The sequence below is a fragment of the Dromiciops gliroides genome, chromosome 2 (genome assembly GCF_019393635.1).
Source record: "Dromiciops gliroides isolate mDroGli1 chromosome 2, mDroGli1.pri, whole genome shotgun sequence".
Classification (NCBI taxonomy): Eukaryota; Metazoa; Chordata; class Mammalia; order Microbiotheria; family Microbiotheriidae; genus Dromiciops; species Dromiciops gliroides.
Genome location: NC_057862.1, coordinates 63,549,346 through 63,573,609, shown reverse-complemented (window position 1 = coordinate 63,573,609; position 24,264 = coordinate 63,549,346). Strand labels below are relative to the sequence as shown.

At 43.8% G+C, this 24,264-nt stretch overlaps 1 protein-coding gene across 2 annotated transcripts in view; it reads right to left on the bottom strand.

Moving 5' to 3' along the window:
* Positions 1-23,008, bottom strand: part of TSPAN14 (tetraspanin 14) — a 90,442-nt gene extending 67,434 nt beyond the window's left edge. For both annotated transcript variants that reach the window (XM_043987359.1, XM_043987358.1), the window contains exon 1: positions 22,525-23,008. The gene's annotated coding sequence lies outside the window, so the exon portion shown is untranslated. The remainder of the gene's footprint in view (positions 1-22,524) is intronic.
* Between the last annotated feature and the right edge of the window lie 1,256 nt (positions 23,009-24,264).

The window sequence follows — 24,264 nt, the reverse complement described above, 5'->3', positions numbered from 1 at the left end:
CCTGTGCCTGATTTGCCATCTTCACCAAAGGCCAGGAACATCAAGAACACTGGGTACCCAAGGGCCAGAGGCTTCAGGCACTGGAGGAATGTCCCAACTCAGTTCTTCCATGAAGGTCTGTTATCTGCACCTTGGCCTGTTCCTGTGTAGTCATGCAGAGATCTTCAACTCAAGGCTATGTGTTACACACATGGATAGCCTGCTCTCCTTCACACCCTTTTTTTTTTTTTACAACCAAGGAAAGAAAATTCAATAAACATTTATTGAGAATTTAAGGGGCCAAACTCTTATTTGTATGACTCATCACAGTATGGAAGTAAACCTGGGTTCTCAAAAACCAATAATATGATAGCTGTATTAACAGCTAGCATTTCTATAGCATTTTAAGGTTTGCATTTGATCCGCACAACAACCCTATGAGGGAGGTGCTATGTTCATCCCCATCTTACAGATGACCAAACAGATTCTGGGAGAGGTTAAGTGATTTGTCCTCAAATACACAGCTCTGTCTAAGTCCAGAAGCTTACCTATTTATTACTTGTAATGGAAAAAGGACTATAAAATTCTGCAGCCCAAGGAAGGAATTAACACATTCTCATGGGATCAAGATTCAAAGGTGCCCTAACCTCTAGGATCATCAGTTTCTTTCCCTATAAAATGGGAATAAAACTCACACTACTTCACTTCTGGAACTATTGTGAAAAAAAAAAAAGTACTTTATGAACCCTAAAGTCTTCTATAAACTTGGAAAGGCTCCAAGTGGTAGCCCAGAAACCAACTTCTCACCTATTGTCTAAGGGCCAACATAACTAGATGCAGAGAGAGCCTTAGAACTACAAGGCTGCCCATAAGGTAATGATTCTTTCTTAATTTTTAAAATTACATTAATTTTTTAAAAAATGTTTAACTGATAAAATATAGAGGGGTCAGCCTACCAACAAAATTTGGGCTCTTTCAAAATGTCCAAATACATGTTTGTGACACTGAAAGACCAAGAGAGAGTGAAATAAGTCAAGGTTTCACCCTCACAGAGCTTACAATCTTTCACTCTGGGGACTTCTCAAACAAGGAAGCAGAGACAAGGAACAGAATGAACACCTGAGCATCCCGCTCACCATGGTAGAGGGCAGTCAATTCATTTCCCATTTCCACCTGACCCCTCCTCCCCCCAAGTTGCCCAGCCCAGACTCCAAGTCACCCCCATCGGGACTTCACAGGCACAGGCAGGAAGCAGCACATTTCCACCTATGTGCAATGTGCAGAGGAAGGGGGCAGGCCCAACCCTTCATCTTTTCTGCAGACAGGCTCCACTTTGAAAGAAAGAGCCAGAAGGCCTTCATTTTGTTTCCGGCTTCTGCTCCAAAAGGAAGCTGCCTGTTTAGAAGTAGAGATCCCATCTATTATTTAGAGTCGTTGCCTTTCAAACAGGCTTTTAAAACCATGAACAAATAATAACGCATTCATACCCCAGAAAGCGGACAGAGCCTTCTAAAGGAGTATGAAATGGAGTATGTGAACAGGCAGGAGGTTGGCCAACTGCAGTGGAAACCACAGGATGTTAGCATCTGTGCTGTGTATTACCAAGAGACAGACACTATGTGTGGAGGAAGGCTCTACAGAGCAAGGATTTGGAAGTCAGAAACCCAGGGTTCAAATCCTGCCTGCCACACTAGCTGGCAAATCATTTACCCTCCCTGCACCTCAATTTTCCCATCTGTAAAATAGGAATAATTCAATTCAACTAGCATTTATGTGAGGCACAGGAAATACACCCCAAGAAAAATAGAATGAATGGGCCAAGGGAAAAACAATAGCATGCCAACAGGTAAGATACATGTAAGACAGATAGTAAATAGCACCTGCCTCGGGGGGGGGGGGTTATTGTGAGCCCCAGATCAAGAGAGATGGACAGATAGATAGACAGACAGACAGACAGATGATAGATAGATAGATAGATGAGAGATAGATGGTAGACAGATAGATGATAGATATACACACATATACAAACATATATTAGACATATACACACACAATTCTGTAAACCTTGAAACATCTTTATGAATGCAAGCGATGATGATGATGAGATTCTTTTTCAGGTTAGGTTGGACAGGATGGCCACTTTAGTCCCTTCTAACTGAGATTCTGTAAATACTCCCCTGGGATGAATTCATACAGCCTTAGGAAAGTCGGTGGGCAAAAATTTTTTGCACAGGGCAATGAAGGTTAAGTGACTTACCCAAGGTCACACAGCTGGTAAGTGTCAAGTGTCTGAGGCTGGGTTTGAACTCAGGTCCTCCTGAATCCAGGGCTGGTGCTTTCTCCACTGCACCACCTAGCTGCCCCCAAAAGGAGCATTTATTAAGGGCCTACCATGGCTAAATGCAGGGAAAAGATAGTCTCTGCCCTCAGGGAGCTCACAATCCAATGGGGAGCCAATAGGAAAACAACTATGTACAAATCAAACACACACAGAATAAATTGGAGATAATCTCAGACAAAAAGCACTAAGAAAGGCTTTTTGAAGGTGGTAGTTTAGCTGATACTTAATGACAGCCAGAGAAGGCAGGCGGCAGATATAAGGGAGGGAAAGAGATCCAGGCACAGGGTTCAGCCGGTAAAAATGCAAACAAGTTTTTTCTCCTTCAGTCAATTAGGAGCCTACTATGTGCTGGGCAAACTTGCCCTTCAAACAAGTTTCTCAAAGTCTCTTCTTGATTGTCCTAAACATGAAATGCAACATACCATTTGAGGACTTGTCAGGTACTGAAAAAGATCTTGAGAAATCATCCAGTTCAACCCTTTATTTTTGTTTGTTTGTTTTTGTTTTTTGTGGGGCAATGGGGGTTAAGTGACTTGCCCAGGGTCACACAGCTAGTAAGTGTCAAGTGTCTGAGGTTGGATTTGAACTCAGGTACTCCTAAATCCAGAGCCAGTGCTTTATCCACTGTGCCATCTCGCTGCCCCCTCAACCCTTTATTTTTACAGAAAGAAATTGATGCCCTAGGGAAGTTAAGAGACTTGCCCAAGGTCACACAGAAGAGGAGCCCAGATATGAACTGAAGTCCTCTGATTCTAAATCTATGTGCTCTTTACACTAGCATGTGCCTTCTAAAGCCTTTAATTCAATTAAACAATAGCCAAACAAGCTTGATCCCACTGCGTCTGCCTATAGGAAAGGGTGGTAAAAACAGACCTGTTCTTGTGTGAACTCTCAGAGCTTGCTTCTGAACATTCTCATCTGAGCCCATACTCATCTACATCCTCCACCCACTGTCCCCATCCACCATCATAGATGTCCTCTCCCTTCCTCAAACCCAAACTCCACTCATCCTTCATGGTCCCAACTCAAATCCTACCTTCTCCAAAAAGTTTCTCCCTTCACCACTCTAACTCACATTAAGCTCTCCTTTGATCTCTTAATGGGCAGGGACTATCTTTTGCTTCTTTTTGTATCCCCAGAACTTAGGGAAGTGCCCGGCACATAGTAGGTGATTAATAAATATTTATTGATTAAATAACTGCATAATTCACTTGGGGACTTAATCTATGCTGCCTTGCCTTATTTGCTCTTTTTCTAGTCCAAGCCCTAGCTCTCCAACTGCAAAATGCTTTTGGGCTGAGGACATGTTATATTTATATCCTCCATGGTGCCTGGTATAAGATATAAGCATGGCAGAGGTTAAACGAATAGTTTGGAGGCTAAACTGAACTGAAGAAAAATATCAACAACAACAAAAACAAACCTAATATATCTAAGCCTTGTTGCTTCAGCAAGGAAGCTCAACCAATCCCATGGGAAAGATAACTTCAAGCCATCTTCATCACGCTCCCACCTCCCAACCCCAAATTAAAGCCCCATGTTTCTTTTCTAGTGAAGGACCAACTACCTAGAAAGAACATGAACCACATGGAGTAAACCACCATCTTTAATCCTCAACAAGATGTGGAGAGATTAGGTCTCTTTCCAGGCTATCATTCACCTAAAAGGCACACTTTAACATGAGGAGTACATTATTACTTAGAATTGTCCTCATTTCCCTAGGCAAATAAACAGTGAGCAAAGGAGAATAAGGGCTGCTAGGTGGTGCAGAGGATGGAGTGCCAGGCTTGGAGCCAGGAAGATTCAACTCCCTGAGGTCAAATCTGGTCTCAGACACTTACTAGCTGTGTGAGCCTGGGCAAGGCACTTCACCTTGTTTGCCTCAGTTTCCTCATCTGTAAAATGAAGTGGAGAAGGAAATGGCAAACCACTCCAGTATCTTTGCCAAGAAAACCTTAAATAGGGTCACAAAGATTTGGACACTATTTGAACAACACAAGAACAAAAGGAGAATAATTCAACACACATATGGACCTCCCAGATTTGGCCTCATCTTCAAGATACATCAAGCCCCACATCTTCAAGGTAACAGAAGTTTTGCAAATAAGGTAGAAGAATAAATATTGTTTCACGGTAAAAACAAAACAAAACAAAAAAACTGGCTGTTCAATCTACTTAATTTAAGATTTTAAGCTCTGATGGAAACATACCACAGAGAAAATGCTTAAGAAAGAGAGGTGCAGGGGCGGCTAGGTGGCACAGTGGATAGAGCACCGGCCCTGGATTCACGAGTACCTGAGTTGGGATCCGGCCTCAGACACTTAACACTTACTAGCTGTGTGACCCTGGGCAAGTTATTTAACCCCAATTGCCTCACTAAAAAAAAAAAAAAGAAAGAAAGAGAGAGGTGCAGATTTCCAGCATTGATCAAATAACCTCTGTTTATATATAACTTTTTCATAGCCATCAATTCGGGCTTAAAGTTACAATATTATTACCCACCCATCTCACTTCAGGAGCTAAGGAAAGCTATTGCATCACCCATTTGGACTGGCCCACCTCCAGGTACAATTTGAGGACTGCTCCTACAAAACTCCAACTCCCAGCTCCCCTGTGGCCAGCCACCACTAGCCCACACATCGTATCTTGCAGGAAATGTGCTAGCCACAAAATGCAATTATTAAATGTGATTATATATTTATTTCTTGCTAAAGTGAATTATATATTTCTATGACTATCTTCCAACTACCATACCATCTACTTTAATACTAGGCACTCAGAAGTTGGAGTATGCTTTCAAAACTTTTTTTTTTTAAACAAGGTACAAATCCCAAATCCAATTTCTTGTATTTCCTTTTGTCTCTGAAAAAAAAGAAACAAAGAAAGAAAGAAAGCAAGCAATTCATTGTGTAGAACAGAATGGAGCTTCAAATGCAAACTCTGTTTCAGGTTATCTATGTTATTTCCCTTTTGTATGTGAAGATGACATAGCTGGCTGGTTTACTTCCTGAGCTAGGCTGCTCGAAAGTAGCAGAGCTTCTCCCTGCCCTTACCCCACCCCCAAACCCCTCATCCTGCCTGAAGCAACTACAGTGGGCACAACTCCTGGGTTCTCATCAGGAGGATTTCAAGCCAGGAACACCAGGATTTGAATACCACCATACACCACTTGTGTGACAAGGCACAAGGCTCCTCCTCTTCTTCTGAGCCTTAGTTTCCTTACCTGTAAAATGGGAATAACAGCCTACAGTGTCTACTTTCAGAGATAATGTACACTAAGTGCTTTGCTAACTTTGAAGGGATACATAAATGTCAGTTATTATGGACTAAAATAACTCTAAGTGGCTGAAGGTATTACAGATAATGGAATTTCCTGAAGGCAATACATATCCACGAGAAACAGGTTAATAGATGTAGGAACCTGAAAAATATCTGGGATGATGAGAGGCACTGAGAATATCAATATTGTATGGAAGAAATATAGCCTCATTTCCCTTTACAAGAACCATTCTGATAATCACGGATGAGCTCGATACAAGGATAAGTCAATATTCAAAAGATCCTTGATTTCATCAGACATTCCTTCAAAACAAGAACAAAACCTCCCCCAAACCCCCCACTAAAGAGACTAAAGTCTCTTTAAAACTGTATCAAGGGGCAGCTAGGTGGCACAGTGGATAGAGCATCAGCCCTGGAGTCAGGAGGACCTGAGTTCAAATCCGACCTGGGACACTTGACAACTTACTAGCTGAGTGACCCTGGGCAAGTCACTTAACCCCAATTGCCTCACCAAAAAATAAAACAAACAAATAAAACCTGTATGAAGAAAAAAGTGAAATTCTTAACTAGGACAATCATAAAAAGGAAGTATTTATATAGCACTTTAAGGTTTACAAAGTGCTTTATATCTATTATCTCAGCAACCACTGGAGAGAGGTGCCAGTACTATTCCCCATTTTATTATAGATGAGGAAACTGAGGCTGAAAAAAGTGACTTGCCCAGGGTCACAAGGCAAAGAAGTGTCAGAGTCAGGATCTGAATCTGTATTCAAAGCCTTTCTAGCTTGTTAGGGCCTGCCACTGCTTGTACTAGCACAACCTTCGATGCCATAGGGTGGCTTCAGAGTAGGATAGCATGGTACAATGAAGAGAGCCAGAGCTCTGAATTTGGAGTCAAAATCCAGGATTTGGGATGAAAATCCTGGCCCTATGTACCCTGGGGCAAATTCCTTCAATTCAATGGGCCTCCAATTTCCTCCTAAGTGAAATGAAGGTATTAGACCTATAATGCCCCCTTCAGATTTAAAGCTACAAGCAAAGATTGGTCAACAAAAGGGTCCCTTAGATGGTGCATTATTTTCAGCATGGGGGGGTGGGGGCTTCCCTTCTGGAGGGAGTATCCTATGAAATCAAAGATATTTTGAGTATTCAAGTATCATTGTATTGAGCTCATCCTTGACTGTCAGAATGGTTCTTGTAAAGAGAAAACCAACCTATATAAAAACAATTAGAAAGCAATCTACAAGGATAAAGGATTTCAAAATAGTACACAATCAAGTGTTAAATTATAAGGTAGAGAAAAACATAGAGAATATTAGACATCTTGCCCTAGCAACAAAGGGCTATCTCTCTAAGGCATCATTTTGACAGATAAGGAAACTGTACTTTGGGGAGCTGAAGGGACGGCAGGAGGTCACAAGCTAGCCAGTGGCAGAGTTTGTACTTAGAACTTCTGCCTCCAAACCCAGGCCCCAGTCCATCGGACATACCTTCTATTATGTGACACGAATTCTGAGATGAGCAAGGTCACTACCGACTAGAATAGTCAGGGAAGATTTCATGAAAGACCAAAAACCTTGAGCTGGGCCCAGAATGATGTGGATGGAAAACCAAGCAAGCAATGGTACCACTAGTCTATCATATCAGGCTAGGGAGTGCCTAGACCCCGGAGGCTACTGTCAAAAAAAAACCACAGGCAGACAAGGATGGTATTGGCAAGAGAGGAGCAAAAAGAAGAACTCCCTGAAAGAATGTACTTGGGGCAGCTAGGTGGCACAGTGGATAATGCACCAGCCCAGGATTCAGGAAGACCTGAATTCAAATGTGACCTCAGACACTTGACACTTACTCTGTGACCTTGGGCAAGTCATTTAACCCTCATTGCCCCGCCCCCCCCCCCAAAAGAATGTATTTGCCTTGATGATTGAATGATTTAAGGGATGAAATCAAGTACAGGTCAAAGACAAACCGCGATGACAGAGAATAGTGGTGCCAATGATAGGTAACTGGATGGGATGAACATAGCTCTGCTGTGACAACAGGCTACCACTAGATTATAAACTCTTTGAGGGCAGGGACTGTCTTTTGACTCTTAGGGGCTTAATAAATGTTTAATGATTAATTAATATTTTACCATAAACGAAGAGTTTAATAGGCATTTGGGCAAATAATACCCAAACTCAAGTGAGAAGATAGGACTGATGATAATAAAGATTTGAATGTTATTTTTAAAAAAATAAAAAAATAGAGAGGACCAGAGGGTTAAGAACAGATCCTTGAGAGATGGGAAGAGTCCGTGAATGAAACAAAGAACATTCAGGTAAGAGAACAGTATGGTTCCCTTGAGGCAAAGGAACAACCTGGTTACCCATCATCCCTGTTCTTACAACTTGAAATCCAGCCAGACTGTTCTTTCTATCCCTCATCCACAGCACTCTGTCTCCTGTTTCATGACTTTGCACTGGCTGGATAGATACCTAGAATGCCCTCCCTCATCTCCATCTCCTAGGATCCCTCCTTTCCTAGAGAACTCAAATGCCAACTGCTACATGAAGTCTTTCCAGACTCCCTATAACCTAAAATTGCCTTATATTTATTTTATGTATATCCATCCATGTATATGTCATGCCCCCCGTTCCCCAATAGAACCCAAGTTCATTCAGGTGAGGAAATGTTTCATATTTTGGCTGTGCCTCCTCGAGACCTGGTATACAGGGACATGGATAGGACTCCATGGTGAGGGTAGACATTAAACAATAAGGTCTTAAGGAATGAGTGGGTAGCAAGGAAAGAGAGGCAGTCTAACTTGGGAAAAAAAAAAGTCTTTGGTTAGGGCAATTAGGAAGTCTCAGTTATCACTCAGGCTAAGCTAAGTCTCAGATCTCTTGTCTTCCACCATCCAATCTTTACTTTATTAGAAATTGATCCAGATGATACATTATTTCCTTCTCAGCTGCTCCAAAGGATGTCTTTTCCCCTTGGTTTTAGGGGAAGGACAGTTGGAAAGAGTGCAAGGTTTGGATTTGGTACACCTAAGTTCAAAATTCCATCCTTTCTTGCTGCCTATGTGACATCACCATGTAGCAGCTCTGGGTCTCAGCTACCTCAGCTGAAGATCAGGGAGTTAGAATAAATTACCTCTAAGGCCCCTTCCAGTTTTAGTTTTATGATCTAACCCAGTCCTCTCCAACCAGCTCAAGTACAAGCTCCAACCTGAAGCCTTCCCAAATGACTCCAGCCACACACCTGTCTTCTCTGTATTCCTATGGCCAAACACCTGTAATAGAATTTTAGCACAAGATGACCTCAAGTGCTTCCTAACTTGTTTCACACAATATTTATTCTTGTCTTCCTAATAACACTGGGCACTCCTCATTGGGATCTTGTATGTTTTCTCTCTCTCTTTTTTTTTTGGCATGTTCTTTTTATTCTCCAAAATTGCTGCTAGTCACCTCCTGACAAGAGAGATAGACCCCGAGTACAGATTGAGACAGATAGGTATTTCTGGACAAGACCAATGCAGGAATACATTTTGCTTTTATATATATATATATATGTGTGTTTATATGGGGTTTAGTTTTCCTTTCTTCTTCAATGGATGGGAGGGAAGAAAAAGAGAAAGCAAGGTGTATTTCCAATAATTGAAAAAAAATCACATTAAATAAATAATTCTGCTCGAAATCACCTCAGCATTTGGAAAAAAAAAAAACTCTAACCAAATTGAATACTAATCAAATTCAAAACAGTTTCAGAATGATTATTAGAAATGTATGCATCATCCAGATTCTGGCAACAAAAGACAACCACAAAACCAAAACTGCACTCTCCCACTCATGTAGCTCACCCTCCAGTCATCAAGCTGGCCAGACAATTACTGTTGGTCCTATTATATTCATCTCTGAATCATGATGCTGTCGATAGCTGTGCCCTATCGGGCTCTACAAGAGCTAATCTCATAAGAAACCATATGGAGAGCTACTCTGGGATCATGGAGCTACCTGGTGCAACACCTTTTTTTTTTTTTTTTGGAGAGGGGGTAGGGAAGAGATTGCTGCACTCCTTCCACACTCCAACATCTCTCCCCAGTTCAATAAATTACAAGCTGGAAAGGGATTTCTCTGGCTCGATTTTCACTTATTCTCGAGTGCTAGCCTAATTTGTGTCACGGATTATGGAGCCAAAATGACACCACCCCCACATCCTACCCCACCCGATGTTGAGAAATAGAAACTTCAGAACCCCAAGAGGTGCTAGAGTGAGCTCTTTGCAAAGCTCCATAAAAATGACTATCAGTAACAACAAAACAAGAGTGGGCAGGCAGAGGCTAGTGGCCTAGGCTAGCCAAGAATCTTAATCACAACCACTTATTCGCTATGTAAATGTGAGAGACAGCCTAGGGTAGTAGATTAAGCATGCCATCAGGAGCCAAATCATGGGAGCTCAGTCCTATCTCGGCCACTGACAGCGGTGGGCATATCAACCTTATCTTCCTTTCCTGAAGTATCACCTCCTACCCTGTTTGACATTACTGTGGTGAGGGTCATTTTAGATTAAGGTGCATTAGAATGCTGTGAAAATACTCTCATTCATTGTTTGTCCTTGTCCTTCCTTCTCAAAGTAGATCTTGACATGGGGGGGGGGGTTGATGTCATGACTTGCAGGGAATTGGATTGCAAAATCAGCAGTCTCGCTCTCTGCTGGATCCAGTGGCAAGATATAGATCAGGACGACTAGAGATAGCCCTGGAGGCAGTGGGAGACCTTGACCTTTTTCATGGGGATACTAAGCCCTGGTACAAATGCAAGCTAGTAATATTATTTTTTTTTTTGAGGCAATTGGGGTTAAGTGACTTGCCCTGGGTCACACAGCTAGTAAGTGTCAAGTGTCTGAGGCCAGATTTGAACTCAGGTCCTCCTGAATCCAGGGCCAGTGCTCTATCCACTGCACCACCTCGCTGGCCCAGTAATATTATTTTATTAGCCAGTCTCCAAAGTATGGATTCTTCCATGTGAAAGGACTTCAAAGATCATCAAACAATCAGCCCAACTCTCCATTCTGCAGATGAGGAAATAAGGCACAGAGAGATAAGTAACTTGATTAAGGTCACACAGTTGGCTAGCAGCAGAACAGGTCACCATACACAATATACAATGCCAGGCATTGTACTCAGCACTTAGGATTTAAAAAAAAAAAAAGACAGTCCTGACCTTTGAGGAGTTTACAATTCTAATGAGGAAGGCAACACATAAAAGGATGCTGAAGTGGACAGGGACCAGGGACCCAGCATGGTGGAAATGAAAAATCCAGAAAGGCAAAAAGGAGTAAATGGGAGATGGTTGGCCTGGGGGCAACTTCCTTAAAATGGAGGTTAGGGAAGGAAATGGCCAGTTTAATCAGAGAAAGGGGCTACTGGGTGTAGGAATCTTGCAGCTGGAAAAAGACCCAGGTCCTGCAGTTTCAAATCCAAAGCAAATATTTCTAGGATTGTCAGAACTAGGCCAAAAAACCCTGGTCACCTGAAATCTAGTTCAGCGTTCTTTTCATTCTCTCTGGCTACCTCCCCCTTATCAGAGCCACCTGCAGGGGTATTGTGGGGCTCTACATAGATGAATCGGAGAGATCAGAGAAGATGAGAATCAAGGCTTACTGCACACCTGGCCTGGAACCAGAAATCAGGACAATGCCACTGTAGCAAGGCTGCTTTCTAGGGGGAAATGATTTTACCAGGTCATTGTGTTACTTGAGTAACCAAGGCACAATGGGACCCAGGCCAAAAGAAACCTGCCTTATGATGAATATTGCTCTTTGCTTCCAGGCTAATTCCAATTGACCTCATTCTTTCTGAGGCCTAACCCACCCCACCCGTTCACTTATCTCACTCTGTCTTCCTTAACAACGGATAAGGGCTAAAAGTATGTATGTACACAACCCAGTCAGGGGTGTCAAGAGGCTCACCAGCTTTGTGCAGGGCACTATAATGGGCACTGGTGAAGAGGAACTTTAGAGAAGACTCAGTCTCTGATCCCAAAGAATTTAGTCTAAGTAGGGCAATACATAAACTGATTAATTTTTTTTTAAATAAATAAGAAATGCATTCGGAGAGGGGCAATGCTACTGTGAGGTCAGCAAGGGATAAAAGAAGAAGAGATTGGGTTTTAAGGATCTTATAGAAATGCTCAAGGTGTAGAAGAGGAAGAAGAGGAGGAGAAAGAGGAGGATGAGGTAGAGATAGATAGCATTTCCTTAGCCCTGAAAAGTTTGCAAAGCCTTTTACATATATTATCTCCTTTGGTACTCACAACAATGCTCTAAGATAGGCACTATTATTATCCCCATTTTCTAGAAGAGGAGACTGAGGCAGAGAAAGGTTGTTGATTTGCCCAAGGTCACAACAAACTAGCAAGTGTCTGAGGCAGGATTCAAGTTCAGTTTGTCCTGACTCTAAGTCCAAGGCACTGGGGCCACCTATCTATAGTAATCCAGCTTGGCTGAGGCAGTGAATATATGATGGAAAGAGAAAAGTGGAAGACAATTTAAATAAGGTTCAAAAGGCACAGTGGCCTCAGATTGCAAAGGGACTTAAATACTAAGCAAAGACAGATAAACTGAATTCAATACGGGAAAGGGAACTGCTGAAGATTGTTGAACAAAGGCATAATAAGATGAGCTCTATATCTGAGTAAAATGATGATCACAACCATTAAAAGAGATTGGGAGGGGGCAGCTAGGTGGCGCAGTGGATAGAGCACTGGCCCTGGATTCAGGAGTTCCTGAGTTCAAATCCGGCCTCAGACACTTGACACTTACTAGCTGTGTGACCCTGGGCAAGTCACTTAACCCCCATTGCCCCACAAAAGAAAAAAGGAGAGATTGGAGGGGAGAGCTGAGGATTAGAAAAACCTGTTAGGAAGGTGGGAGGTCTTCAGGTGTTACACATTGCACATGTTTTTGGACTTTTCTAAACGTATCCATTGGTTGTGTGAACTTTCTTTTTCCTCTCCAAAAAAATCAACCACTATTTGTCATATGAGATGGCTCTAGAGGAGAGAGATGAGGACAGATGCATAGGGGAGTATGATGTCAGAAAGAGAAAACATCCATAAAAATTACTTTTTCAAAAACTTGTTAGAAAATGATTGCAATATTCTAGGAGATGAGTGATCAATGACTCTTGATTTCATGGGATTTGGAACAAGAAGGGGCCAATTAGTGTGCTAAGATAGAAAAGAACTGTCAGCTTTGGAATCGGAGGAACCTGAGTTCAAAGCCCTGGGGTCTGCCACTCACTACTTCTGTCACCTCAGAGACTCCTTTCCTCAGCTATAATGAGAGGTCCAGTCCAAGTGGCCTCTGAAGAGGCTGCTTCCGGTTTTAAATCTAAGATTCTACACTGTAGAATGTAGGCCCCTTGAGAGGGCCAGAAGGTCACATGAGGAATAAGCAGCAAGGAGGGAGGGGCAGTACATAGGTAGGAGGAGAACAGGGAGAGGGCAGATAGAAGAGAGCCCCGGGGTGGCAGAATCAACAGCAATTTACATCCCACTAAGGCCAAGACAGGAGAGTAGAAATCACCACCAAGATTTGGAGCATGGAAAACCGGGTGAACACCATGGCCACTGACACAAAGGGAAGCTGTTTGATAGGGTAAGATGAGCTCCATTCTTCACAGCTTGTGTGGGACAGACAGCCAAGCACACACACTGGAAAAGGAACACTGCAAGACCAAAGCATCTCTGAGGGCAGCTAGGGGGCGCAGTGGATAAAACACCAATTCTGGATTCAGGAGGACCTAAATTCAAATCTGGCCTCAGACACTTGACACTTACTAGCTGTGTGACCCTGGGCAAGTCACTTAACCCTCATTGCCCAGCCAAAAAAAAAAAAAAGATCAAAGCATCTCAGTGAGATGGGACAGGGACATTAGAGGTCATCTAGATACTCTAACAGGATCCACCAGATTCCAAAAAGTGGCCAGATCTTTGCCTTAAGACCTCTAGTGGGCTCCCCAAGGACGTGGTCCATCCCGCTTTGGGATGGTTGCATTTTTCAAGATTTTCATAGGCTGAACCCAAATCTGCCACTTCTATTCACTGATATTAGTTCTGCCTTCCAAGGTCAAGCAGAATAAATCTTACCTTTCTTCCATGGGACAGCCTTTCAAGACTTAAAGAAAGCTGTGATGTCCCTCGGGTCTTCTCTAACTCCAGGCAAACAAATAATAAGAAAAATGATAGCCAGAATTCATGTAGCACTTACTATATGGCAGGCCCTGTGCTAAGCACTTTTCAAATAGTAGATGCTTTTATCATCTTCATTTTACAATTGAGCAAATTGAGGCAGATATCTGTTTAGTGACTTATTTGCCCAGAGTCAACCAGTTAATAAGTGTCTGAAGTCCTATCTGAACTCAGATGTTCCTGACTCCAGGCCTAGTGTTCTACGCACTATCCAACAAACCCAAGTTCCTTCTCTTAACATTTAATAACTGTTGTGTCCTTGGACAAGTCATGTGACTTCTCTGTGCCTCCATTTCCTTATCTGGAAAATGGAAGTAATAACAGCATTTATTTGACAAGGCTCTTGTGAAAAAAAATCAAAGGAGATAATATTGCTATTGTTTTTAATCAATCCTTCTATGGCATGAAAACAAAGCCCATAACCATTAAGTTGTCCTCGGATGTCCTCTACCTTAGCAATGTTCTCTCTAAAATATGGTACCAAAAACTGAACATTATTCAAAACTTGGTTTGACCAGGGCAGAGTATCAAAGAACAATCATCACCTCCCTAGGCCAAGGCCTAAGCCTGAACTGAATTTGCCTTTTGGGTTCTCTTGTCACACTATTAACCTTTTTTTCAAAACAAAACAAAACACTGTTGACTCAATAAGCTTATACTCCACTAAAACACCCTATCTTTTACAAATGAACTGCAGCCGTCTATTCATGACTCCTCCATCTTGCTCTTGTGAAATTGATTCTTCAAGGGTAAGACTTGAGCATTTCTCCTATTAAATTTTTCTCTTACTCAAGTCAGCCCAACATTCTGAGACAGCTAAAGTGGTTTGGTAGATAGAGCCCTATGATCCTGGATGAGTCACTCAACCCTTCTCAACCCCCAGTTCCCTAATCAAGAAAATGGGGAGGGGTGGCTAGGTAGCGCAGTGGATAAAGCACCATCCCTGTATTCGGGAGGACCTGAGTTCAAATCCGGCCTCAGACACTTGACACTTACTAGCTGTGTGACCCTGGGCAAGTCACTTTACCCCCATTGCCCCAAAAAAACAAACAAGCAAAAAAAAAAAGAAAATGGGGATAATAACGGTACCCACACTCAGAATAGTTGTGAGGATCAAATGAGTTAAAACCTGAGGCTGAATCCAACCTCAATCCAGCTTTAGCTGCACAATACTAGGCAAAAATCACTTCACATCTCTCAGCTGGAGATTCCCCAATTGTAAAATGAGAATAAATCAGCACCTATGTCACAGGGTGGTTGTGAGGATCAAACGAAATAATACATCTAAAAGTGTTTTGGCAAACCTTAAAGCACTATATAAAATGTTAGCTATCATCACTATTATTGGCAAGAGCCTTTTTATCAATATCACAAAGCATTCGTTTAGGCCTTGCTATGTGCCAGTCACTTTGTTAAGTGCAGGAGTAGTCAACGAAAGGCAAATCTGTCCTTAAGGTATCTATCCTTAAGGAGTTCACATTCCAATAGGAAAGAAAATAAGCAAAGAACCCTTTAGATTTCCCCTTATAAACGCCCCCCCACCTTGGTCACCAATGGTAGTGAGTCCTCCTAACTTTATATCATCTAAAATATGGTAAGCAAGCCATTTATGCCTCCATCCAAGTCACTGGTAAAAATATTAAACAGCACAGGGCTGCCCACAGATTCTTGGGGCCTACCCCCTAGAGATTCCATTCCAAGTCGATATTCTTTGGATCCAGTTACTCAATAATAATGAATGCACTTAATGCTCATTACGTGGGGGAGGGCTTAGAAAACAGATCTAGGCTGGCAAGACAAGACTTGGAAGAGGTCATCTTGCAAGAGCTAAAACTGAGTTAGTAGATGGGCTCTCCAAGGCAGAGAACACACCAGGATAATGGAGAGCCAAAAACATCACATCATGAAATATCCCCTTTATGGGATCTGGAAAAGGAGGACTGAGCTTTGGGTATAAAAAATGAGGTAGTAAGAGACACAATGAGAATCAGAAAAGAATAAGGTACCCTTAAAGTCAAAAGAGAAGATCTTCAGAAAAGAAGAAGCAAAAAGAATATGCATCTCCCTATCACCGGTCTCCTTCAGAATGTAAACTCTCTGAGGGGAGGGAAAGCTATTCCCAGAGCGTAGCCAGTGCTCTATGAATAGCAAAAATGCCTGCTGAGTTGAACTGATAAGAACAGGATTGACAATAAGAGCACAGGGTTTGGTTATTAGTTGTGGGATTGTACCTTTCAAGCTAACAGTATCACTCTAAACCCTCCATGATGAACTTCTTAGTAAATTAGTCAACACCTGCTCTCTCCACTTCCTCAACACCTACTTCACCGACGTGTCTAGCAACAGAGGATCCCACCACCAGAGCTTTCAGCAAGATCACCAAAGGAGTCTTAATTGCCCAATCCAATGGTCTTTTCACAGACTTCTAACCTTTCTCCAGCATTCATTGTATGGCAGACAAAGGGACACCTTCCTTCTGAATATTCCTTCCCCTCCCCCCCCCCAGAGGCTTTAATGCTACCTCAGAACCTTCTCTAGGCAAAGTAGTCCTTTCACCTGTTTCTCAACCTCCACTTTCCCTTAACTCCCAAGAGAATTTGCTCTCCAATGAAGCCATCAATGCCCCAAGGCTCTTCTCCCTTCTAAATCAATGCTTTCACAATTGCCTCTTTGCACCAGACTCTCCAAGATAGATTAATAAACCCAGATCTCCCTGGGAGCCCAGAACCTCCAACTGCCTTTGGGATAGCACACCGCATCCATTCAAGTCTACTCATCTCACCCCACTCCACCCCACCAATTTCCTTACTGATGAAACAATCATTCCCTCAATCATTCAGGCACAACCCTTAGTCATCTTTGACTCTTCCTTCTCAGTCATTCTCTCCAACCCCACTGACAAACAACAATCTAATCCTAATAATTCTCCCTTCAAAGTATCTAAAACAGGGTTTCTAACCTGGGATCCATGAACAGATTTCATGGGAAAATCTGTGGATTTAAAGAGGAATAACTGAATCTTATTTTTACTAACCTTTGGGTTCCTATGTATTTTTCTTTTATGCATTTAGAAACAATAACCTGAGGAGTCCGTAGGCTTCATTTTTGTATCCAAGTTTTGAAAAAAGATAAGCCCCAACCTAAAAGCTTTCTTAGTCTTCAGTCTTACAGTCTCTCCTTTATCCAATCTATCTTTCTCTCTGCCAAAATAGTCTTCCCATTAACAGAAGGCTGACTGAGACTCTGACTGACTCTCACTCTCTCTCTCTCTCTCTCTCTCTCTCTCTCTCTCTCTGTCTCTCTCTTTCTCTCACACTCACACACACACACACACACACACACACACACACACACACACACACACACACACACCCCTCCTACTCAAAAACAAAAACCTAGAAGTTTCCTATCGCCTGCTTGGATAAAATAAAAATAACAGACCTTGACATTTAAGGCCCTCCACAATCTGGATATCATGGTACCATACAAGAGTACTGGCTCTCAGGAGCAGCTAGGTGATGCAGTGAAGAAAACACTGGCCCTGGAGTCAAGAGTACCTAAGTTCAAAACCAGCCTCAGACACTTAACACTTACTAGCTATGTGACCCTGGGCATGTCACTTAACTCTCACTGCCTGGCCAAAAAAAATAAAAATAAAAAAGTACTGGCTCTAGGTTCAAATCCTACCTCTCATGCTCATTGCCAGGATGCTTTAGATAAGTCACTAAACTTTCCTAGAACTCAGTTCCCTGATCTTTCAAATCAGGGAGGGTTCAACTAACCTGTAGTCCACGAGTTTGGTTGGTTCTTTGGTTTTTTGTTTTGTTTTGTTATTAATATTTTTATAACTGCATTTCATTAGAAGAGTTTCCTTTGTGGTCCTATATATTTTATTTTAAGCATTTAAAAGCATTATCCAGAGAAGGGATCCGTCATTGCATTTCAAAGGTTAAAAACTTTTACACCAGATGATCTCCAAGGTCCCTTGGAACTCTAAATCTATTGATTCCAATTTCTCACCACATACTCCCAACTCAGGCCCTCTAAATTTTAATCAGACTGGGCCCCTAGCTGCTCCTTAATCTCATCCTGCTCTTTCCTGCCTGGAACCTACTCCCTCCCCCACTCAGGAAGCCTTCCCTTATGCCTCCCTTCCCAACCCCCAACTGAAAGTCCCTCCCTCCTCATATTTGCTTGAGGGCTACAAAGTCATAGAGAACATAGATTTAGAGCTGGTAAGGTAAGTCAGAGGTCAGCAAGTTCAACTTTCCCATTTTAAAGATGAAGAAACTGAGGCCTCTCCAAAAAGGCTGAGTAACCAATGCATATAAAGCAGCAAAGCCAAGATTCAAAAATAGGTGTTCTGGCTCTAAATCCAGTACTGTTTTTTTCCACTGTAAAACAACTTTTGATCATACTTATTTATGTCTTGTCTCCTTCCCCTCTCCCAACTGACTGCAGGTTCCTTAAGGATATGAACTCTGCCCTTTTTCATTTTTCTGTCATCAGCCTACCATACTGACTTTCACATAACAGTGTCTAATTAGGAGGTCTCTGATGAACTTTGAGAGAACAATGTCAGCATAGTGATGGAGGTGGAAGCCAAACTGTTAAGGGGTTAGAAAAGAGTGGGTGGTGAGGAAATAGAGGTTACAGACAAGGAACCTGCCTTCAAGTAGTTTGAAGAGAGGAAGAGGTGGGCAAAGAAACCAAGGTCACTCTTTTAGGATAATGGAAACCCAAGCAAAAAAAAAAAAAAATAGCTGACTTAAGAGTCTCAAATGCTTCCCTTTGGATGCATCTAGACTTAGAAAAGGACATGTTAACATCATCTTTATTTCATTGTATTTTTATTTATTTTGTCAAATATTTCCCAATTACATTTTAATTAATATGGTTTGGGTTTTTTTGTTTTTTGGCAGGCAATGGGGGTTAAGTGACTTGCCCAGGGTCACACAGCTAGTAAGTGTCAAGTGTCTGAAGCCGGATTTGAACTCAGGTACTTTTGAATCCAGGGCCGGTGCTTTAACCACTGTACCATCTAGTTGCCCTAATATGGTTCTAACACAACTCCAAAGCATGTTTGCCACCCCTAGAGCAAAGTTAAGTGACTTTTCCAGGTTCACATACCACTGTGTGTCAGAGGCATAATTTGAACCCTGGTCACACTAGCAGCAAAGAACACCTCTCTATCCACTACCCTACAAATGCTTTAATAACCTGAACCCATCTCAGTATAATTTAAGGAAAAAAATCCTCCAAGTAACAACGATATCCAGCTGGAAATGAGCCTGGCCGATATTGAGGGGAGAACAGTAGGAAAAGGTAATTAACCCATTCTCGACTCCCCATCCCAAGCACATTCAGACTCCCTTTTCTGTACTGGGTGTGCCTCAAAGAAAGCATCCTAATGGATTTCTCTTTGTCCTCTGACATAGCTATACAGCACTTTTAAACATGCTTTCATATCCATTTAAAGCAGTATCTCAGAAACAAATTCAAGCCTTCGTCTTTCTGAAAGCCCAGAAGCTCAGGATCATAAAACTTTAGAACTTAGAGAGACCTCGGAAGATAGTCACTTCCTCCATTTACAGAATCCAATAGTGGTAAGATCTTTGACATGTTTCTGAGAAACTCAACTGAATCCAAGTTATGGAAGCTTATCTCATATGACCCACTCAACCCCCAAAGGTTTCAAAGAGGCCCAGTCACCCTGATGCCAGAAACAGCTTGAAAATGAGAACTCAGAATCTTCTGTTTTGGATTCCCCATCGGAAAGGGGAACTTGGGACCTTCAATGCATTGTTCCCATGATGAGAGTCTGGGAATGTAACTGAAAGCCCTGTCTATGATATTTCAGTGTGAGATCTTTAAAAAAACAAAAAACAACTATGCCCCTTATGGACTCAAACATCAAGAAAAAAACCTTATAAAATACACAGACACATCTGCATCTCCTTTTCCTCCAGCTAAATTGCTGGGTTTGCATTCCCTATAATACAGGAGGGGTGGGGGTTGGGAGACAGGAGAGAGCACTGTGATTACTCTTGCTTCCTCTTACGCAGAGGTTATAGGGAGAAGGCAGAGGGGGCCAGACTGCTTTTTAGGATTTCACAAGTTCTTCTGGTGTCTGTGCAGCAAACAAGACATGGTGGGGGCAGAAGGGAGGAAGGTATTCAGCTGCAGAATACGCTGAAGTTACAATTTGGTGCCCCAAACACAGCCCAGATGGCTTAACATTCAATTATCTTCACACACACCAGTTCTCCCATTGCCAAAATCAAATGCTATAAATACACATACAAATGGCTCTCTTTTAAAAACAAGGAAATAGTGATACATGTATCTGTTTTAGATGTTTTGGAAATGCTCTTAGCCAAGATTGCTACTCTCCCCTAGAAACAAACGTGTGCTTTCAGAAGCAATAGGTCCCAACTGTCTCCTGTTCACTCTAAGCACACTACATTTCTTTCCAAACACTTCTCTACTTCCTTCTACAAGTGGAATAGCTACCCCACTGTGTATTAAGCTTGGTTGGCTTCATACCCCAACTCCCTGAATTGGCTTCATAACCCCTGGCAACCCCCACAATTGCCCTAGGGAAATGCAACCAAGATGGAAAGTAAAAATAAAAAAATCTCAACTAGTAGGTGAATTTCTGATAAGCCCAAACTGGTCAACTGTATTTATATTTACATACACCATTCATTTAAGAAAGGCCAAAACTGGGGCAGCTAGGTGGCGAAGTGGATAAAGCAAAGGCCCTGGATTCAGGAGTACCTGAGTTCAAATACAGCCTCAGACACTTGACACTTACTAGCTGTGTGACCCTGGGCAAGTCACTTAACCCCCATTGCCCTGCAAAAAAAAAAAAAAGGCCAAAACCTCAAAAGCATAACCTGAGAAATAGTAAAACTTGAGGCAATATGCACTTGAGAGTTTCAAGAGATCTGTGTTTGAATGTGACCTCCCACACTTGCTAGCTCTTGGGACCAAGAGCAAGTAACTTACTCTCCCTGAGCCTCAGTTTCTTCATCTGTAAAATGGAAATAATAATACATCTACTTCACAGGGTTATTGTGAGGATCAAAGAAATAATGAATATGTTTGCCACAGAAATGACAACTAGTATAATTATTGCCATTTTAGTTGCTGAAGGCTTACAACTTGAAACAATACCTCCACCCCCACCCAATGCCAAGTGCAGGAAGTTACAAAGGCTATTTGGTTATGATGGTGGTGCCTCCTTCAAACATGGCTGCTCACAGCACACCATTAATTATATCCCAACAGAGACAATGAGATTTTTCAGGCTGGAGTCCCATTGATTCAATGACCCCAGCCACATCAGAGTCCACATTTATACCCATTTGAAAAATGCCAAAGGCTCTCACCCTTTGGAGATGGTACAAGGTTTCAATATCTCATTGAAGAAGTTGTCAGGGTGGAAAGAGATGGAAAAAACCCAACCAGTCATGCGACCACTGGCAGCAGCAATCACTCATCAGCCAGCGGTCAAATATTAACCAACCCAAACCACTAAACCTCTCTCATTTTCTCATCTTTAAGAATTGGGCTAACAGAGAACCAACCTCACAGGGCTGACAGCATGAGGATCTACCTGGCCATTGTCAGAACTCACAGGAGCCATTTGCAAAGAAAGAAAAGGACTTTGGAAATGGGGTTCAGATTTCAGATTCAAAGTTCCTCAGGGCCTGTGGAACGGTTACCTTTACCCAAAGAAACCCATTTCTCAGCAAGCATCAGTCAATTTACTTTAAAAAAAAAAGATCTTGATGCTTTCAACTACCCACCGACCACCAGTGGTATGACTTAAGTGAGAAACTTTTATCTGCTTCTCAACTGCTAACTCACTCTAGAGTTTCTCCCTCCGAACAACAAAACTAACCTGGTTCAGTCAGTCCACTTCCATATGGGAGACCTCTTACATAACCCCTAGCAGCTGCATCTTAGGACTTCAGCAGAGTGAGCGGCACACAGTAAACACTTAAATGCTTGCTGACTTGGGAGTAAGGTAGCAACCTCAGGGGAGTGAGGGGTTTGATGTTTCCTTAAATACATTTTTAAACCCACTAATTTAAACACACACACACACACACACACACACACACACACACACACAGCCCTTCTCTCCCACCCCCTCAGCCCAAGGGTAATTCACGAGGTTTTTAATCAGTTCCCTAGCCAAAATAAAGTCAGTAGGACATAGTCTTCACTTTCCCCTCGTAAGGACCTGATCGATCTTCCTCTTCCTCCCCACTTCCCGACCCTAGGGTGACAGCCTGCAAACGACATTTCAAAACATGTTCTTGAGTGGGACACGAAAGGGAAAAGAACTGAACTCCCAGGGGAGCCGGCGAGCGGGAGGCGGAGTCCGGGCAGCAGGGGCACCCATCCCTAGAGAGGAACCGAGCGCACAATGAGGCTGCCCGCCGGTGTGCCCGCCGTGCGCCCGCCTGCCCGCCTCGCCCCAGATCGTGAGAACAAGTTGGAGGCCCAGGACTGAAAGCGAAAGGGGAGGAGGCTCAAACGGCCCAGAAGAGCCCGGGTGGCTGGAGACAATGGGGGGAGGAGAGCCTGGTCTGGAGGGGGAGCCAGGCAGAGGCGCGTGGAGCCCCCGGCGGGCGATCCGGAGGAGGCACTGACTAGGGGCTCCCCACTACTCACCCGCGGGGGCGGCGGCGGCGGCGCTCCGGCCCCGGCCAAGGAAGTTTGAGCAAGTTAAGCCGGGAGGAGGAGGTGGCCAAGGCTAGGCTTACTCAATCCATCCGGGTGCCCCGAGCATCCGAAAAGGGGGCGGGAGAAGAGGCGGAGACACTGAAACCGAGCCCGAGCCCCGGGAGCTCACTGAGCGAAGGCGAGCTTGCCTGCCCGCCTGGGCGGTGGGTTCGATCGGCGTCCTGCTCCTGGAACGGCGCGGAGCGCAGCGCGTCGCGGGGGAAGGAGGCACGGGAGGCGGGGCGCGCTTCAGGCCCCACGGGTGGCGCTCGTACCCTTCGCGGGATGGATGGGTGGATGGGTGGATGGATGGACGGACGGACGGACGGACGGACGGACGGGCGGGCGGACGGACGGACGGGCGGGCGGACGGACGGATAGCTCGCACACCCTGATGTTCACAGCGCCAAGCCTGGCCCCCTTGTTGTTATCTGAGAAGAGCGGAACTTCCTTGCACTGCTGCTCTGCCCGCCCCTGGACCCTGCCGCCACGCCCCGCGCCCCGCCCAGTCCCCGCGCCCAGCCCAGCCCCGCTGGCGCGGGGACCTGCGCCCACCCGAGAGCTCAGAAACCTCGGCTCAGCCTCCTCCCCACTGCGCGCCCCACCCTACTCTCGCCCGTTTGGGGGGCTTCTCCTTATCTCCTCCACCCGCGCATTGTGGTCCCCTCCTTAACCACTTTTGAAGAGCTCACGGCAGCTCTCTTGCTCTTCTGGAGCTGGAGCAGCGCCTGCTTCTATTGTGTGCCACGCGTGTTCGGGAGCGCCGCTGGCAAGGGAAAGCGGGCTGATAGACGGCCTGAGCTGGGTGTAGGAAGAGAGTGGAGAGCCGTGCCTGGTCCTTTGTAATGAGTGCCCTCCTCTGACATCTCTGACATCTCTCATTACCCTGTCTGTATCTTGTTTGTACGTACTAGTTGTTTGTATGCCGGCTGTCTTTTTCTTTAACCTGTGGGTTCCTGGAGAACGGGGACTGTTTTTTTTTTTCCTTTCTTTGCATCCCCAGCGCTTAGCACTGTGCCTCACAGTGTGTGTGTGTGTGTGTGTGTGTGTGTGTCTGTGTCTGTGTGTGTGTCTGTGTGTGTGTGTGTCTGTGTGTGTCTGTGTGTGATGGGGAGGGGGACCGTGATCCCTGGGACCTGTCCTGCCTCGAGGACCCCTCTAAGACTTGTACAGTCACCAAAGCCACTCTCCACAACTCCAAGAGAAGGCCTTGGTGGGGGTACTGGGATGGAGAGGGAGTGAAGGCTAACCTCCGGGTACAGGGCGGAAAAGATCGGCCCGGGCAAAATTGGCCAGTTGGTTGGACTGGACTGCTTTTTCTTGAAGAGGAGTAGGGCTAGGGGGGCGGGAGGTCTCTGTTCCCTGAGGTCTGTAATTATCTTTGGGAGAGACTGAAGCTCCCCCACAAACCAAGATTTCCATGTGTATGCAAAACCACACCGAACTACAGACAACGTCCAGCACTTACCCCCTCTTGCGGTGACTTCTACCCTGGTGCTAAAAATAAAACCTTTTTCTCTCCTGTTCTCTTTTCTTTTCTTTTCTTTTCTTTTCTTTTCTTTTCTTTTCCTTTCCTTTCCTTTCTTTCTTTCTTTCTTTCTTTCTTTCTTTCTTTCTTTCTTTCTTTCTTTCTTTCTTTCTTTCTTTCTTTCTTCCTTCCTTCCTTCCTTCCTTCCTTCCTTCCTTCCT